General features: G+C 37.6%; 1 protein-coding gene across 1 annotated transcript in view; it reads right to left on the bottom strand.

Moving 5' to 3' along the window:
• Nucleotides 1-254: 254 nt before the first annotated feature.
• The window catches only part of LOC122432292 (translation initiation factor IF-2-like), a 272,066-nt gene continuing 252,840 nt past the window's right edge, over nucleotides 255-19,480 (bottom strand). Inside the window, exon 7 of the mRNA XM_043454090.1 lies at nucleotides 255-542. The gene's annotated coding sequence lies outside the window, so the exon portion shown is untranslated. The remainder of the gene's footprint in view (nucleotides 543-19,480) is intronic.

Genomic DNA, 19,480 nt, shown 5'->3' with positions numbered 1-19,480 from the left:
AGATGGTAACGATAACCCTATATGCAAAACAGAAAAAGAGACACGGATGTACAGAACAGAATTTTGGACTCTGTGAGAGAAGGTGAGGGTGGGATGTTTCGAGAGAACAGCATCGAAACATCTATATTATCTATGGTGAAACAGATCACCAGCCCAGGTTGGATGCATGAGACAAGTGCTCAGGGCTGGTGCACTGGGAAGACCCAGAGGAATCGGGTGGAGAGGGAGGTGGGAGGGGGGATCGGAATGGGGAATACTTGTAAATCCATTGCTGATTCATGTCAATGTATGGCAAAAACCACTACAATATTGTAAAGTAATTAGCCTCCAACTAATAAAAATAAATGAAGAAAAAAAGTAGTAGGATGAACAACAGGGCTACATGGAAGAGACGAGTAGGATGACAGGCTGCTAACTTCCTTGACATTAAAAAGCTTTTTCTTTTACATTGTCTTTTACATCTTTATGTTTCATACCTTCTTCAAGACTTCTCAAGACTTGTATCTTCTTCAAGACTGGGATATTGTGACACCATAAATGCTCTGAAAACAGGTTAAGAAGACAGACTTTATACCCAGAGCCAAACTTCTCAGTCTGTTTATCAAATACTGATATGATTAGAATAGCTTTCTTACGCCTGAGGGCAATTGAGTGATCAAACACAAATATTCAATATTATGAATGTGGTAGACTGAAGCATGGCCATCACTGTCTTTCATCTGGATTTTGTAACCAATATGACGGTTTCACACTGCAATAACATGAACAGTTGGAAAACACAGATGAATTTTCTGTTCTGAAGAGATATTATCTGGGTTGGTGGTCCAGAAGTATCACTTCATGAATTAATTTAGGCAGATACTTTTTCTGACAGTATCCAAGGCACTTAATATATATGCTGGAATGGGCAACTCTTTATCTGTTGGATGACTGGAGTAATGATAACCATGTGTGTTTGTTTTTTGTCTATCAGCTGGGTGAATACTATTGTTACCATCCTATCTTAGCAACTAATAGCTACTTATTAGTTGGAGACATCTCATTCAAAATTGAAACTCCCACTCAAACTGAACCATTTGTTAGGCAAAAGCCAAATCTAACTGGGGTGAAAGCAAAAGATGTGAAACATAGTTTAGTCAATAGCCCCTGACCTTTGCTCCTCTTGACTGGCTGCCACTGATCCACGCCCTGTATGCTCCATGCTGCACTGATACTTCCCACACTGATACATGCTACACTGACACTCTTGGCCACTGACCAGGATCACAATCCTGATGTAGGAATAAATAGGAATGTCTAAAGAAAAAAAATCAGTTCCATTTATAGAAGTAGACGCTGGGGAGTCAATACAAGGCAATGAATAGTTCCGGTTCACCAGGTTAACAGAATGATGAGCATTTCCAGACTTTTAAGGGTAGATCTTACAGCATTCATCACTGCTGTTTCCAAAAGCTAAATATGCAAGAGCTTTTGTAGACAGATGTGCATATACTAATTTTTAAGTAAACTTTTAATGGAAGTATGCAAAACTGCATGAATCACAACTCTATAGCAGAAAGAATTTTGGCAAAATGCACCCATGTAATTAGCACTCAGGTCAAGTAACAAAACTTTACTCTCACTTCAGAAACGGCCTTTAGGACAATTCACTCCCACCTCTCCCTTAAGGGTAACCACAATCCTGATTTCTAAGACCATAGATTGGTCAGTCTTGTGGATATATTATTTACTAATTCAAGGGTGGGGAGTCCATTTTATTTGATGTTGATGTGCATTAACTAATTTAGGCTTAACTAATGTGACTAATGGAGGATATAGATATCCTGTGGGAAAAAAGTGAAAGTGTTAGTCACTCAGTTGTGTCTGACTCTTTACGACTTCATGGACTGAAGTGGGTAGCTGTTCCTTTCTCCAGGGGATCTTCTCAACCCAGGGATCAAACCCAGATACCCCACTTTGCAGGCAGATTCTTTACCGTCTGAGCCACCAGGGAAGCCCATAGATATTCTAGCACTTCAGAAAACTGTGGAGTTTAACCAAAACTTATTATTTCATTAATATAAAATCACATTGTTAGGAACATAATTGGAAAAAAAAATCTTCCCATCTTCACTTCTGACAGTGTCCCAGATATTAGCACTGTATATATTGAACTGATCAAGAACTAGCAAAAAAAAAAAAAAAAAAAAAACTTTAAAAGTAAGAATACAGTGCTAAAAACTAAGCACGAAAGAAATGACTTTCAAGAGAGTAATACTGAGGTAATGACAGTTAGCAACAGTTAGAACCAGACATGGAAAAATGGACTGGTTTAAAATTGGGAAAGGAGTACGTCAATGCTATATATTGTCACTCTGCTATTTTAACTTGTATGCAGAGTACATCATGCAAAATGCCAGGCTGGATGACTCACAAGCTGAAATCAAGATTGCCTGGAGAAATATCAATAACCTCAGATATGCAGATGATATTACTCTAAAATCAGAAAGTCAAGAGGAACTAAAGAGCCTCTTGATGAAAGTGAAAGAGGAGAGTGAAAAAGCTGGCTTAAAACTCAGCATTCAAAAAACTAAGATCATGGCAGCCAGTCCTATCACTTCATGATAAATAGAAGGGGAAAAAGTGGAAACATTGGCAGATTTTATTTTCTCAGGCTCCAAAATCACTGTGGACTGTGATGGCAGCCATGAAATTAAGACACTTGCCCCTTGGAAGAAAAGCTATGACAAACCTAGACAGCATATTAAAAAGCAAAGACACCACTTTTCCCACAAAGGTCCATCAAGTCAAAGCTATGGTTTTTCAAGTATTCATGATGTGAGAGTTGGACCACAAAGAAGGCTCAGCGCCATACTATTGATGCTTTTGAATTATGGTGCTGGAGAAGACTCTCGAGAGTCCCTTGGACTGCAAGGAGATCAAACCAGTCAATCCTAAAGGAAATCAACCCTGAATATCCATTGGAAGGACTGATGTTGAAGCTGAAGTTTCAATACTTTGGCCTCCTGATGTAAAGAGCTAACTCACTAGAAAAAATACTGATGCTGTGAAAAATTGAAGGCAAAAGGAGAAGGGGGCTGCAGAGGATGAGATGGTTGGATAGCATCACTGACTCAGTGGACATGAATCTGAACAAACTCTAGGAGATAGTGGAGGACAAAGGATCCTGGTGTGCTGCGGTCTATGGGGTTGCAAAGAGTTGAACATGACTGAACAACAATGAAGAAGACTTGAGGTAAGCATCTGTTTTAGATAAAATAGCACATTTCCATGAACACAAAAAAAAGAACTAGTGCTACAAATTCAGACATGACCTCAACGGTTGTTACCAACATGCTTGCATTTGGTCTTAGAGAATTTGATGTTAATTTCTAACTTTGTGCTAATTTTTAGAAAATGGAAGAACAGAAAATTTTCAGTTGGCTCACTTCTTTTAATCTATGTGAAGGATTTTAATTTTTTATATTTTCCTTTATAGTCCATACTATTTCATCTCTCTTATAACCCTGACAATTTTGTAGTCTAATAGAAAGTGGTTTGTGTTATCAATTATACATTGAAAGAGTTACACTGAATAATTCCTTATTTATTTGTACTGGTCAAGCACAAAATCCAAAAGTTCATGATTCAAGAGAAAATTATGGTTGCTGTTTTAACCAGTGATTCATTCATTCTTCCAGCAGACACTGAAGGACCATCACTTAATACAAGACTCTGGCCTAGATGGATGGATAAAAACTAAGAAAATCGACATTCTGTCCTAGCAAGCCAAGCCCTGGGCTGTTTTTATATAGGATATAAAACCACTGCTTAGTGATTTAATGAGGCAGCACCTAAGTTACTGTCTAGATGTAAAGGCCTGACTCCATAGCTGGCCAGAAGGCCATTTGGAGGTCAATCTAGCTATTTCGGCTGTATTAATGAACAAGTTAGACACAACTCACTGCTTTGCCAAGGCATGTTAAGGCAAAAACAGAATTAAAATTCCCAAAGTTTGACTCAAAGTCCCATATTAGCTTTTCAGGGAAATACTGTAACTATTCCAAGTCAGCCTTGGGGCACTGCTATCATTTACATCTTCTGTACCATGTAATTTTTCTTTTCCTTGCTCCAAAATCCTTGACACTAAAGCACATTCTTAGAAAATTTACTCATATAAATTTTTAAGATAATATGTGTAGTAAACATTTTACTAAGTTTGTCCTTACATCAATAACACCATCAACAGAATATGATACCAGATCACTTTTTCAAACAATAGCAAAAATAGTGTTTTTTTAGTTTGATAAATACACTTCCAAGACTTCTGTGTCATTTTAATCAGATAAATTATAACTAAAGGTGACATATCGATATCCTCCATTAACAATAAAAAACTGTCACATGTTAACAGATAATTTAAGAGAGAATGGATTACATGATTATAAATGATAAAGCAGAAGTTAGGCTTTAGGAGAATCAGCTAATTAAAAGGTTGACTATGCTTTTCCCGAAAGCAGAATATAAAATGTCAGTCATTGAACCTTTCAAGTTTAGATATCTTTTCTCTTTCCCTTTTTATTGCAATTTCTTATTCTATTTTTTTTTCAATTTGATACATAAAACAGGCTCATCTTCTTTCCACAGGGCGCATCATCTGATTTGGGTGTCACTTTCTGTCTGATATCATCTTGTAATAGTGGTGGGATATTTACCATGGTTTCTTTTCCCTTTTAGAGTATATCTAACTGTTATACAGAGTAAACTCCGGGAGTTGGTGATGGACAGGGAGGCCTGGCATGTTGCAATTCATGGGGTCACAAAGAGTTGGACACAACTGAGCGACTGAACTGAACTGCTATATCAATTTCCTCTTAATTAAAACAGTGAATTATATGTAAAAAGATTAATATATGACGGTAACCATGCACACATTTACATGGCATTAAAAATGGCTTAACAGCAATTAGAGAGCTGAAAAGCAAGAATGATGGATAGAAATCACTGTCAGATAATGCAAAATGAGGCACTGGAAGCTGAAAAGACCGTTATTCATTGGCAACTACTCATCTACTGGATAATAACAGAATATATAACTTTTAAGTAACTAGATATTGTATTGGATAGTGGGGGAGCTTGTGCCTAGAGTTTGGTAAGAGCAACACTGGACAGCTGACACACTCAATTTAATCTCTTAGGATGAAAACTGGAAGGAAGCATGGACTCTGCAAGAGTAGACTTTGCTGATTTTAGAGACAAGAGCTGGATCTGCCAACAGAGGCAGCAATGAATATTCAGAAATAAACTGGGAGGATGAAAAAAGAGGTTCTGGAAGCAAGTCGGCTATTTTCCAGCTATGTGGTGTTGGGCTCCTTCAAGCCTGTTTCTCCAACCGCAGAAGGAGGTGCTGGGTGACTCGGCTCTGTAAGCAGCTCCCACCTCTACATATCCTGTCTAATGACTGGGGCTCACCCTCAGGCTGCTTCCTCCCCCAACATCAGGACAAAACTCAAACACTGTTTTCTGACCTTCCTTCTCAATTCTGCACCCGTTTCCTGCTTCACAGTAGCTACACACACACTCTAGGACCACTGCACTGTGTCTCCTGGGACCCTAATTCACACTGAAGAGCCCTTGGACAAATGAGTCACCACCCTGCCCGTGCGCACTGACTTTTCCAGAGAGGATCAGGGGGAAGGCAGGATATAACATGAAGAAGTGAGTGGTCAGTGCCAAAAATCCAGGTGTCAGAGGCAGATGGCAGGGAGATGTTTTTGAGAGGGAACCTCCCAGAGGACTGCTTTCCATCTCAGAGGCTGAATCACAGGATCCTCCTTTGGTTTATCAGTGACCAATATTTATACAGCCATAATAAAGCAAATAGTAATTTACATATATAATACATACATTAATATATATATTTATACATACATAATAGTGGGAGAATGGGGGAAAGCAGAGCACTGTCAAAGAGTTGAAGTTACAACTATTATATTAAAAAAGCTACTAGGGGAAGTTTAAATTTGATAAATACAAAATAGCACTACTTATGAATTAATTTAACAGGTTTATTAAATATCTATCACATATCTAGCAATTACAGGCACTGGAGTTACAAGTGAATGACACAGATAAAAATCCCTGCCCTCATGAAATATACACATAAGTACAGGAAAGACATTAATAAAAAAACAAAAAATCAAAAGATAAAACATACTGGTGTGCTAAGGATGGATAAATGCAGGAAGCATTATCCCAATAAATGCCAGTTGCAATTTTAGCTATAAAGGGAAGTTTTCACTGACATAGTGAATTTGGAGTGAAGACCTTATGGAAGTAAGCAAAGTCTCAAAAGAAAGCACAGACACACAAAAATTCTTATGTAGCTATCAGGATGTACTAGAATCTGTACATATAAAACATATGTGGAGACAGAAACTTGAGAAAGAAAAGTTCCTGGGAGCATCTCACACTTTATTTATGATACAGAACAACAAGAAAAGCATTTTATGCCAAGAAGGTGCCTAAAAATTTTAAAAAGACACATAAAATTGATTTATTAATGAGAATAGGTATTGAGCTCAAAAACTTTGAAATAAATGTACATTGAGGTCTAATTTGATAACTAACTGATGAAAGAAAAGCTAGCATTTTCAAACTGGAAAGCATAGTTTTTACATGTAAATAAACACAAAATGATATTTGCAACTGATATTTGCAAATAAAAATATCTAATATTCATCCATACTTTGTCCTATCATTCATGATATACAGAATAATCACTTTTCTCAGCCATCTTTACAGGTTGGGCAGTGCATTTTACTAGTTCTAAGTGCTGGTTCATGGGCAGAAACAAAATGTGTCATGTCCAGGCTGTAGTACCAAATTGCCTCCTATGTTATTACTCTTTCCCTGCCAACACAGTTGGAGACACATAAAAAGACACATAAAAAACACAATATAAGATGATTATAATAATATAATATATATTATTTATATTTATTGTATTATATAATATATTATTATAATCATCTTATATTATTAAGCGTCCATGATAAATTGATTCCTCTGGTGTCCTATGTTAGACACATATCCTGAGAAATAAAAGTAAACCTTTGTTATTTTAGTCTACTAATATTTGGGGGTTACCTGCTCATACAGTATCCCTGACCTGCTCTTACTGATCCAGCAAACCAAACTGTGTGGGTTTCCATTATTTCTAAATTGTCAATGTAAATACTTCGAGGAAAGAAAAGATTCTTATCCTTTAGGAAATATTCTGCTATGATTTTGCTTGACAGGCAGTAGGCAAATATTAAAATACATCAAAACACCTAATAGCAGAACCAAAAATAGACATTGATGAGTTACTACATCAGTAATTTAATTAATTTAATCACGCATTGGCATTTGTAAATAAATAAAATGGACTCTTCAGATGAAACTGTCAAACATACAGTCACTAGTTTCTAAAGAACAGAATATTAAGAATTATCTCAGAAATGAAGTGAGTGAAGTGAAGTTGCTCAGTCGTGTCTGACTCTTTGCAACCCCATGGACTGTGGCCTAACAGGATCCTCCATCCATGGGATTTTCCAGGCAAGAGTGTTGGAGCGGGTTGCCATTTCCTTCTCCAATCTCAGAAGTAATATTTAATTAGAAAATAAGTATGAATAAATAAAAATGAAAGAAGGTAATGTAGATACCCCACATAAGTTATTTGTAAAGTCAAAGAAGAGAAAATCCTGTAGAATTTATCATTTTAAAGTTTAGTGTATAAAGATTTTACTAGTTTTATTTTTAAGACCATTGAATTTATTAATCTGTATGCTTTTTAAAAGAAAGAAATGGAAAGTACTGTGCTAACTTGAGGACTAAACTCCACATATTTCAAAGATTTTAAAAATGCTTATTGGAAAACAAATATTTTTTTTATTTGGATGGAAATGAGAAATAATGATCTGTAAAACCAACAAAGTCCAAGAGGATTTAATCAGCATAAGTATTCCTTATTTAATATCATCTATATTTTAAGCCCTTGAGATGGTTATTTTCCAACAGGCCATTAATACCCTAGAAAAGAATTTCAAATGGATTTTGTGATTTAGGCCTATGTTTCAGAATTGGACTATTTAATGGAGAAATAAAGTGTTTAAAGATTACTACATGAACTGTGTGCTATTTGTCCTTCAGATTATTGAATGTTAAAAGTTTTTGGTTAGAGGTAGACTCTGATATTCACAAGAAAGCATTCTTTTTCTTTTTGACTACTAGTTTTATTCAAATGGAAAGATAAGTAGGACAACTCTGGTGGATTTTTATTCCTCCTATTTTCCATACCACAGAACTAGCATTCACCTATGAGTGTATTCAATTATTCTTTCATGTATTCATTGGAAAAGTAAGAACTGACTATGTGCTAAATGATAAATTATATACCAGGTACAAGTGATACAGAAATAAAAAATGCAGCTCTTGCCCTAAAAGAACTCACTCTTTAGGAAGTCTAAATATCAAACAGCAAATATTAAGCTGAATGAGAACAGGGGCTCTAGAATCATATGGACATGACTGAGTTCCAATCCCTCTCTGATTTGTCCATTACTAGCTATGTGACTTTGGGGAAAAACTCCCTTGTCAGTGAAACATGGCTTACATTATAGTCTATTGTTTGGATTAAATTAGATCATACACATATTTGATCACATAGATTTATGAATTATTACACACTTGAATTTGATATATGGTAGTTATTATGATGGTTTTTTAAAAAATGTTTCAATATAAGAATTGCTACAAAAAAGGGTTGATGAGGAATTCTTTCTCATTTACCCGGAAGCTGTGGGAATGGGGTCGGTAAGGTCCACACAGACACTAAAAGCTGTACCACAGCTGAAAACACAAGGAAAACTGAGATAGCTAAGCTGTGGGGAGAAGTCAGAGGGTCTGAATATGCAAACGTACAGAAAAGGGCACCTGGGGAGGGTTTAAGGAGCTGTGAGTACTTAGTAAGAGGGCGTTCTTGGAAAATCAGTGGGACATGAGGCTGGAGAAATGGAAAAGAAGTTTGATTTCATTCAGAATGATTCATAATTTATCCTGAAGATGGTAGCCATTCAATCAACAATAGTAAAATAATTAGATGTTTATCTTTGCTTTATATTACTAGCAGAATCAAGCCCTCTTTGTGGTTCAGAGGTGTTGAAATCAGTTAGCACACAGTTTACACTTCAATATCAGAGTGTTTACATCCATGCAGTCTTTATGTAACTGAGTGAGCAATTGAGGATACATTTTTCACTTTAGGAAATAACACGAGAGTTTAAAATATAAGTAAAATATATGATATTTACCCAGTATATATTTATGAAGATTACTTGGTGACAGGTACTATGCTAGAGTCTTCAGTGATAGACACAAAAGTCTGTTTCCTTCTTTAAAGGAAATTACAGTCTGAGTGAGTGAAATAGATGCAAGAGTAATAAGTTTTAAGTTGTGTGTGCTCTCATAGAAGCTTATGAAAGGCAGGAGAAGTACGGAGAATAAAGTGAAGTGAAAGTTACTCAGTCGTGTCCAACTCTTTACAACCCCATGGACTATACACTCCATGGAATTCTCCAGGCCAGAATACTGGGATGGGTAGCTGTTCCCTTCTCCAGGGGATCTTCCCAACCCAGGGACAGAACCCAGGTCTCCCACATTGCAGGTGGATTCTTTACCAGCTGAGCTACCAGGGAAGCCCAGTATGGAGAATAGAATGGCTAAAAGCTCTTGGCAAGACCAGCATCAGGAGGACCAGCAAGGAGGCTACCTCAATGGTTCAAGTTAGATTACGACGGCTTGAGGTGTAACAACCATAGTGTTGATGGGGACAAGGAACCAATACAGAGTCTATAAAATGTCCTTACTGTGAGAGTCCATATTTGAAGTATAATGAAATGACAGGTTTGTCTGTGAAAATGGTGTTACACACATGGGCACCTAAAGAAATCCAAGTGCTCTGGGAGCTGAAGGATAGACTATGAGGGTCCTGAACGTGTTCTCTCATAAACTCGGACTCACCCTCAAGCAGACCTGCTCCACGGCAGGGCTCAGTGGGAGCGTCTGCCATCAGACGCTCAGTTACCTCTGTGGTCGCTGAACCCTCACTTTGGCGATTCTGTTTTCCATGCAGAAAGTTTATTTCACTCAAAGACGAATGGGCAATGACATCTCTTCCCACCTGGAGGTGTATATGCTCAGTGTGAACAGCTGGTGGAACAACTGTGGGTGGAAATTTTGCTCTGTAGAAAACAACCTTGAGGAGCTGCCATGGTCACGCGGCTCTCAGGACTCAGGCCCACCTGCGGGGCTGGCTGAGTGCCTGGTCACTCGCTGGTCAGAGTTTAGGACATAAAATATCTCCATCAGCAAGTTCCTCTCCCGCCACACCACTGCCCCCTGGGTGTTGGATGCTCCTGTATCTCAGACAAGCTGCCAGTGGTTGCATCAGATATAAATCCCTCTTCTCACCGGCTCATCAGAAAAAAAAAAAAAAAAAATTCAAAATTTCCCGGAAGGTATATATTGAAGGCCAGAGTATATTAAGTCTGTTATTGACTTGAATTTTTTCTGCTTATTCTACTCCCTCCAAAGATGAGAGAAGGTTAGTGCGGCATGCCCTGATCGCACATAGGAATCATTGCATGTGGATGCTTATTTGGTTTTCATAAAGAAGAGCTTTCATACAGATTTCCTTTCTGCACACACATAAAAATCAAATAAAATACAGTATAGGAGTCTGAAAACAATTTTTTTTCTGATTTTAATTTCTTTTATTTTTTTACTATTTAAAGCTTTTTTCATTTCTTTATTCCTTTATTTCTCTGCCTTCCTTTTCAGGAATTTTTTTTAAACTTTCTGCTCTACTTTTCTCATAACATTAGGATTCTGGTTTACTTTCTCCCTGACCTGTTTTAGTTTCCCCTCAAGTCTTCAACCTCTCCAAACAGTGTTCCTCTAATTATTGCCTTCTCCTGTAACTCAGTCTTCCAGTCTGCCTGTCACTGATTCTGTGCATCTTCCAGAAGGTGGAATTCTTCACCTTCCTTGCCCTTTTGTGAGCTGTCTCATTTTAGTTGACCACTTTCTTCTACCTCTGAGAGCAACTAGGGGATAATGTCATGTGAGTCTCCTCTTCTGCTCCTCTAATGAGCTGCATTCCATTCGACACTCAGACAACAGAGAGAAAGGGACTCAAAGGGAATGTAACTTAAAACAAGGAGATTTCTCTGCAGGACACAGAAACACATCAGTGTCCTTTACATAAACCCATGGAACTGAGAGGCTGGTCTATGCAACCCACTGCAACTTGGGGACCATGAACAGTCACAGGAACCTCAGGAGGAGCTGCTAAGCTTTACGAGACTGATAACATGCAACGTGAAGTGTGACTACAGAGTGAACATATACTCAATACTGTTCTTCTCTTCTGTCTAACTGTGCCTTTTTCTCTTCCAGCCCATAACCAGGATGGCAAAATCAAGAGATGGGGGAAATTCTGGGAGACAGTGAATGTAAAAATGAAACAAAATGTGTCAGCTCCCTACTGTGTCCACACACAAGATATCTGGTCACCCTGGATTCACAGAAATCTATGAAGATTGTGTAATTGTGTTTTATTGTTTTGTAATGAAATACATAATAGCAATTGATATACTGCATTCACTGTTTCTATAACTGTTTATTAAGCGTGTCTACTAATGTCAGGTTATGTGTCAGAAGATACAACTAAAGCTATATACATTTTTACAATATATTAATTTTAATAAATCCCTTAGTCAGACTAGATTGAAACACACACATTTACCATGTGTAAAATAGATAGCTAATGGAAAGCTGCCATATAACACAGGGAGCTCAACCCATTGCTCTGTGATGACAAAGATGGGTGGATGGAGTGGAGGGGTGCGAAGGAGTTTCAAGACGGAGGAGATACGTGTATACTTATGGCTGATTCATGTTGTTGCAGAGAAGAAACAAACACAACATTGTAATCATCCTCCAATTAAAAATAAATTTAATAAAATCCCTTAGCTACCAAATACTGAAAATGTTATTATATATAGAAATAATTGAGCTTTACTAAGAATAAAAATGATCTGTAAAATCATTTTTAAAATAAGGTTAACTGGCATATAACAATTATGTAAGTATAAAGTATATGTTATATTAGTTTGATATATTTATATCTTGTAAGGTGATTATTGCTGTCAGTTCAGTTCAGTCACTCAGTCATGTCTGACTCTTTGTGACGCCAATGACCGCAGCACGCCAGCCTTCCCTGTCCATCACCAACTCCTGGAGATGCTGAAACTCATGTCCATCGAGCCGGTAATGCCATCTAACCATCTCATCCTCTGTCATCCCGTTCTCCTCCTGCCTTCAATCTTTCCCAGCATGAGGGTCTTTTCCAAGGAGTCAGTTCTTCACATTAGGTGGCCAAAGTATTGGAGTTTCAGCTTCAGCATGAGTCCTTCCAATGAATATTCAGGACTGATTTCCTTTAGGATGGACTGGTTGGATCTCCTTGTAGTCCAAGGGACTCTCAAGAGTCTTCTCCAACACCACAGCTCAAAAGCACCAATTCTTTGGTGCTCAGCTTTCTTCATAGTCCAATTCTCACATCCATACATGACCACTGGAAAAACCATAGCCTTGACCTTTGTTGGCAAAGTAATGTCTCTGCTTTTTAATATGCTGTCTAGGTTTGTCATAGCTTTTCTTCCAAGGAGCAAGCATCTTTTAATTTTGTGGCTGCAGTCACCATCTGCAGTGGTTTTGGAGCCCCCAAAATAAAGTCTATCTCTGTTTCCATTGTTTCCCCATATATTTGCCATGAAGTAATGGGACTGGGTGACATAATCTTAGTTTTCTGAATGTTGAGTTTCAAGAAAACTTTTTCACTCTCCTCTTTCACCTTCAGCAAGAGGCTCTTTAGTTCTTCCTCGCTTTCTGCCATAAGGGTGGTGCCATCTGCGTATCTGAGGTTATTGATATATCTCCTGGCAATCTTGATTCAGCTTGTGCTTCATCCAGCCTGGCATTTCGCATGATATACCCTGCATATAAGTTAAATAAGCAGGGTGACAATATACAACCTTGACGTACTCCTTTCCCTGTCTGGGAACCAGTCTGTTGTTCCATGTATAGTTCTAACTGTTGCTTCTTGACCTGCATACAGATTTCTCAAGAGGCAGGTGATGTAGTCTGGTATTTCCACCTCTTATAGAATTTTCCACTGTTTGTTGTGATCCACATAATCAAAGGCTTTGGCATAGTCAATAAAGAAGAAGTAGCTGTTTTTCTGGAACTCTCTCACTTTTTTGATGATCCAACGAATGCTGGCAATTTGATCTCTGGTTCCTGTGCCTTTTCTAAATCTAGCTTGAATATCTGGAAATTGTTGATTCACGTACCATTGAAGCCTGGCTTGGAGAATTTTGAGCATTACTTTGCTACCATGTGAGATGAGTGTAATTGTCTGGTAGTTTGAGCATTCTTTGACATTACCTTCCTTTGGGAGTGGGATGAAAACTGACCTTTTCCAGTCCTGTGGACACTGCTAAGTTTTCCAAATTTGCTGGCATACTGAGTGCAGCACTTTCAGAGTATTATCTTTTATGATTTGAAATAGCTCAACTGGGATTTCATCACCTCCACTAGCTTTGTTCATAGTGATGTTTCCTAAGGCCCACTTGACTTCGCATTCCAGGATTATGGCTCTAGGTGAGTGATCATATCATTTTGATTATCTGGGTTGTGAAGATCTTTTTTGTACAGTTCTTCTGTGTATTCTTGCCACCTCTTCTTAATATCTTCTGCTTCTGTTAGGTCCATACTGTTTCTGTCCTTTATTGTGCCCATCTTTGCATGAAATGGTCTCTTGGTAGCTCTAATTTTATGATGAGGTCTCTAGTCTTTCCCATTCTATTGTTTTCCTCTATTTCTTTGCATTGATCACTGAGGTAGGCTTTTTTATCCTTGCTGTTCTTTGGAACTCTGTTTTCAAATGGGTATATCTTTCATTTTCTCCTTTGCCTTTAGCTTCTCTTCTTTTCTCAGTTATTTGTAAGGCCTCCTTAGACAACCACTTTGTCTTTTTGCATTTTGTTTTGGGGGGGGATGGTCTTGATCACTGTTTCTTGTACAACATCACGAACTTCCATCCATAGTTCTTCAGGCACTCTGTCTAAGAGACCTAATCCCTTGAATCTATGTATCACTTCCATTGTAGAATCATACCAGGTCATACCTGAATGGTCTAGCAGTTTTCACTACTTTCTTCAACTGAAGTCTGAATTTGGCAATAAGGAGTTCATGATCTGAGCCACAGTCAGCTCCCATCTTGGGTCTTCATCACTGGTGAAAGCAATGGCAAACCGCTTAGTATTCTTGCCTTGAGAACCCCATGAACAGTATGAAAAAGCAAAAAGATAGGGCACTGAAAGATGGACTCCCCAGGTCAGTAGGTGCCCAATATGCTACTGGAGAAGAGTGAGAAATAACATCAGAAATAATGAAGAGATGGAGCCACAGTGAAAACAATACCTATCTGTGGATGTGACTGGTGATGGAAGTAAAGTTTGATGCTGCAAAGAGCAATACTGCATAGGAATCTGGAATGTTAGGTCCATGAATCAAGGCAAATTAGACGTGGGCAAATAGGAGATGCCAAAAGTGAATGTTGACATTTTAGGAGTCAGTGAACTAAAATGGACTGGAATGGGTGAATTTAACTCAGATGACCATTATATCTACTACTGTGGGAAAGAATCCCTTAGAAGAAATGGAATAGCCATCATAGTCAACGAAAGAGTCCGAAACGCAGTACTTGGATGCAATTTCAAAAATGGCAGAAAAATCTCTGTTCATTTCCAAGGAAAACCATTCAATATCACGGTAATCCAAGTCTATGCCACAACCATTAATGCCAAAGAAGCTGAAGTTGAATGGTTCTGTGAAGACCTAGGAGACCTTCTAGAACTAACACCCAAAAAAGATGTCCATTTTATTATAGGGGACTGGAATGCAAAAGTAGGAAGTCAAGAGATATCCTGAGTAACAGGCAAATGTGGCCTTGGAGTACAAAGTGAAGCAGAACAAAGGCTAACAGAGTTTTGCCAAGAGAACGCACTGGTCAGAGCAAACACCCTCTTACAACAACACAAGAGAAGACTCTACACATGGACATCACCAGATGGTGAATACTGAAATCAGATTGATTACTGCTGTACCTTTAGCTAAACCTCTATCACGTCACATAATTATCATTTCTTTTTTGTTGTGAAAGCATTTAAGATCTGGCGTCACAGCAATTTTGAAGTTTACTATATAGTATTATTGACCGTAATCACTACTTCGTGCATTAGACCTCTAGAATTTCTCCATCTTCTCTCTGCAAGTTTATACACTTTGGCAGCATCTCCCTGATTCCCCTACCCCTGGCACCTGTTAACCACCATTCTTCTCTCTGTTTCTACAAGTTTGGCTTTTTCAGATTCCACATGTAATATATTACAATATTTGTCTTTGTCTGGCTTATCTCATTAAGCATAATGCCCTCACAATCCCTCCATGCTATTGCAAATGGCAAGATTTCCTCCTGTTTTATGGCTGAATAATATACTAGTGTGTTTGTGTGTTTGATGGACACTAAGTTTGTTTTCATATCTTGGCTACAGTGACTAATGCTGTGATAAACATGGGGGTGTGGAAATATCTGAGAGTCTCCTTCCATTTCCTTCCTGTTTACACCCAGAAGCAGGATTGCTGGATCATATGGTAGTTTCAGCTTTAGAATCAGTCCTTCCAATGAACACCCAGGACTGATCTCCTTTAGGATGGACTGGTTGGATCTCCTTGCAGTCCAAGGGACTCTCAAGAATCTTCTCCAACACCACAGTTGAAAAGCATCAATTTTTCAGTGCTCAGCTTATATACACAGCCATATATTTTTAAACCTAGCTTTGATCACTCTTGGTATAGAAAAATCTTTGTGCAAATGTCAATGTTAAAGTTTAATTTAAATCACTGTCATTCTAAAGTGGAACTGTCCATTAATCACATTCTGCAGAGTGTTGACTGCTTCAATACTCAACTTGGAAATTTCTGCAGGTATCTTTCTTGCCATTTCAAGTGCCTGTTCTGCAAAAACATGCTACATTATCTCTCCCATCAGCATTTGGTGTGTTGTAGCAAAGTCAAAAGCATCTTAAACATTTCAGCGAGAAGAATTTCTTTGAGACCTACATTGAAAGTTCATTCAGACAGAAAGCTAAGCTCTATGACAATTTTCATAAAATTATATTAAATGCTACATTTTGAGATATTCTACCTCTTTTTTCAGAATCCACTGGCATCATTTCTTCTTTTTCATTCTGCATTCACATTGTCCCATATCTAGCAATGAACTAAGAGCTTTGTCTTGTTTAAAAACAATCATTTCCATCTATTACCAAAGCAAAATCTGTTAAAACATTCGAAGATTTGAGCATTATAATACGAGGTATGATATGTTAAGTCAAATTCGATATCATATATATCATATCTCTATATAAATTGCACTCAGTGCAAAACAACATTCTTCTGCCTCTATTAGGAAGACCTCAAAAAATTTACATATAATCAAACACATGGGACATAAATGTCATTTAATATAATCATATGTGTATATATATGCATTATATGATAATATGTGCATATATGTGCAACAGATGTGAAATTATGTTATTTTCATATTTGTCTTGCTATTGCTGTGAATTTATTGGTCTTTGGTAAATTCTAAAATTTATAGCTGTAAAATCTATTTTCATAATATTTGCATCTATAAAGTAATACAAAATCTAATACATGATCTCTGCAGGAATCTAATGATTTAAATTACATCACTGTAACTTTCAAATAAAGTAAAACTTTCAAAATAGTGTTTTTTAAAATGCATGGCCTCATCCATTCAAACTTAAAATACTTATGCAGTATTCTCTGTGCATTTGATAAGTTACAGAAAAAATTTATTTGGTCTGCTTTTAACATAAACAAAATTAAATAAAGCTATCCTCATATTTTCAGGCTAAAAATGTTGGACAGTAACTTGTAAAAAGAACAAAACTAGTTTAAGAGAAAGGGTCACTCTGAGGTCATCAAGAAGCCCATCTTAAAAGGTGAGTGATGGATTATACTGTGTTATGTAGAAGACAAGGGGGGAGGTTGATAACATGAAGATTAGAAGAAGTAAGATCAAGGCAACAGGTAACCTTGTTTATTTGGAATATAAAACTTATTTGGAAGCTGTCTAAACAACTGATAGATAAATCAATGTGGAAATGTTCTTCCCAAGAATATAAAAGTTAGAATAAGGGGTTTTTACAAGAGAAAATGCCAAAGGTCTGTCCAGATAATAAAACTTTCTGCTACATTTCACTCCATTCAGTTTAGAGTGATTACAGAATTTAGGTATGTGAGATGCTCCCATTCTGAATTTCTTCTGAAAACACAGACTTATGAATGTATTAAATTTTTTTTCAAAAAGCATTCTATCCGTGTTGAATATACATTAAACCAGTTTATTGCCTTAAGAGGCACTCAGCAAAACAATTTTCATCTTTCTTGTATTTGTTGTTATACGACCAAAGCTTGGTTTCTGAGAACATGTGCTGTGTGCTAAGTCGCTTCTGTCTTAAGACCCTGTGGACTGTAGCTCACTAGGCTCCTCTGTCCACGGGATTCTCCAGGCAAGAAGAGAGGAGAGGCTTGCCATGCCCCACTCCAGGGGATCTTCTTAACCCAGGGATCAAGCCCATGTCTCTTATGTCTCTTCTATTTGGCAGGCAGGTTCTTTATCAGTAGTGCCAACTGTGAAGCCCTTCTGAGAACATACATACATGCAATCATATCTAAGGTTTCTAGACTAAGCACATTCTTTAAAAAATCATAAAAATAACTATTTTCTAAAAACCATAGGAAGACTGATGATATTTAGGTGTTTAAATTCTTTCAAGCAAAATTCAACTCTACCTCTTAACTTGTCTACATCTAAGAAGCTCAAAACAAAATGGCATCTGGAGAATTATTTTTTTCCAATATATTATGAGGGAATAAAACACTATACTTAATCTATGTGTAACTTATATAACTTAGTTACTCACTAAGTTACAAAATTAGTTTCTAAAATGTATCAACACCTCACTCACTCATTAAATTGTTTGCTTTAAATGTGTTAGTCTCAGAGGAGCTTTGGGGGTGGATGTCTATGAAATTTTGGTTGTACTTTTGCTATAAAAACACAACTTGCATGGTATTAATGAATAGCTAGTACATGCTTATTAACAATCTGTATATAAATGGTTTATTTCTTCCTGCAAGGTTTTATCTCAGGCCATGTTTATTTGTTACAAGCAGCAAAGATTGGTGGAAGTCAAATGCCCTTGGAAACCTAGCTAACAGAAGCCAACTGCTCTCAAGGATCACCACTTCAAGTCAAGCTTGCCCTGCCCAGTGAAGTGTGTAGAGAAGAGCCAGGAACTAGCTGGAAAGCAGCCTGGGGATGAGTGCAATTAAAGGACTCACGGTGCTTCCACAGTGAGGGCAGCAGCGTGGTACTGAGGGAGATGTGTGGGCTTTGGATTTAGGAAATCCTCAGGTGGCTGGTTCAGCTGGTGAAGAATCCACCTCTAACGCAGGAGACCTGGGATCAATCTCTGGGTTGGGAAGATCCCCTGGAGAAGGGAAAGGCTACCCACTCCAGTATTCTGACCTGGAGAATCACATGGACTGTATAGTCCATGGGGTCGCAAAGAGTGAGACATGACTGAGTGACTCACTTTCAGCTTAAAAGCAGGCAGATTAGCCTTTAAGAGCCGCAATAAATGGGGATGTGACTATCTTGTTCATGGTGTGCTTTAAATGAATTAAATGAGATGAAGGATGTACAGTGGTTGGCACACTGGTTTTGCTTGGAATGTGAATAATTTTAATGTGGATACTTTGATATAAAACAGAGGTTTCACATTTGGTTGTATATCTCTGCCTGTCTTTGTAATCATGGAGAGTAAGCATCACTATAAAATACTAACTATCCCCAAAACTTAAGCCGTAAAATTTGAATTTATTTTATGTAGGATTCCTTCACGTAGCCAAGCGTGAAAGTGAAAAAGTACTTTGACGGTCTTCTACCCATTTAATTCCTCACATGTAAAAATCAGAAAGATTCACAACTGTATTATGTAAATGATCAGTTTCAAATGCCCTAGAACCACAATAAATGACCTCCAATGTCCATAACCATTTTGTGACTCATCGTTCATAACCAAAGGACTTCCCTGACATTTATCTACTCTGTTAAACCACGCATATCTGTGCAAAAAGAAAAAAAAAGGGGGCATGAGCAGGTATATGTTAAAGTAATCTGAACAAGGCCATTCAAGCTTATGACCCAAAGCATATCAGAAGACTCAGTTATTCA

The sequence above is a fragment of the Cervus canadensis genome, chromosome 31 (assembly GCF_019320065.1).
Source record: "Cervus canadensis isolate Bull #8, Minnesota chromosome 31, ASM1932006v1, whole genome shotgun sequence".
Classification (NCBI taxonomy): Eukaryota; Metazoa; Chordata; class Mammalia; order Artiodactyla; family Cervidae; genus Cervus; species Cervus canadensis.
The sequence above is the reverse complement of the archived record's forward strand: the minus strand, read 5'-3'. Positions and strand labels throughout refer to the sequence as shown.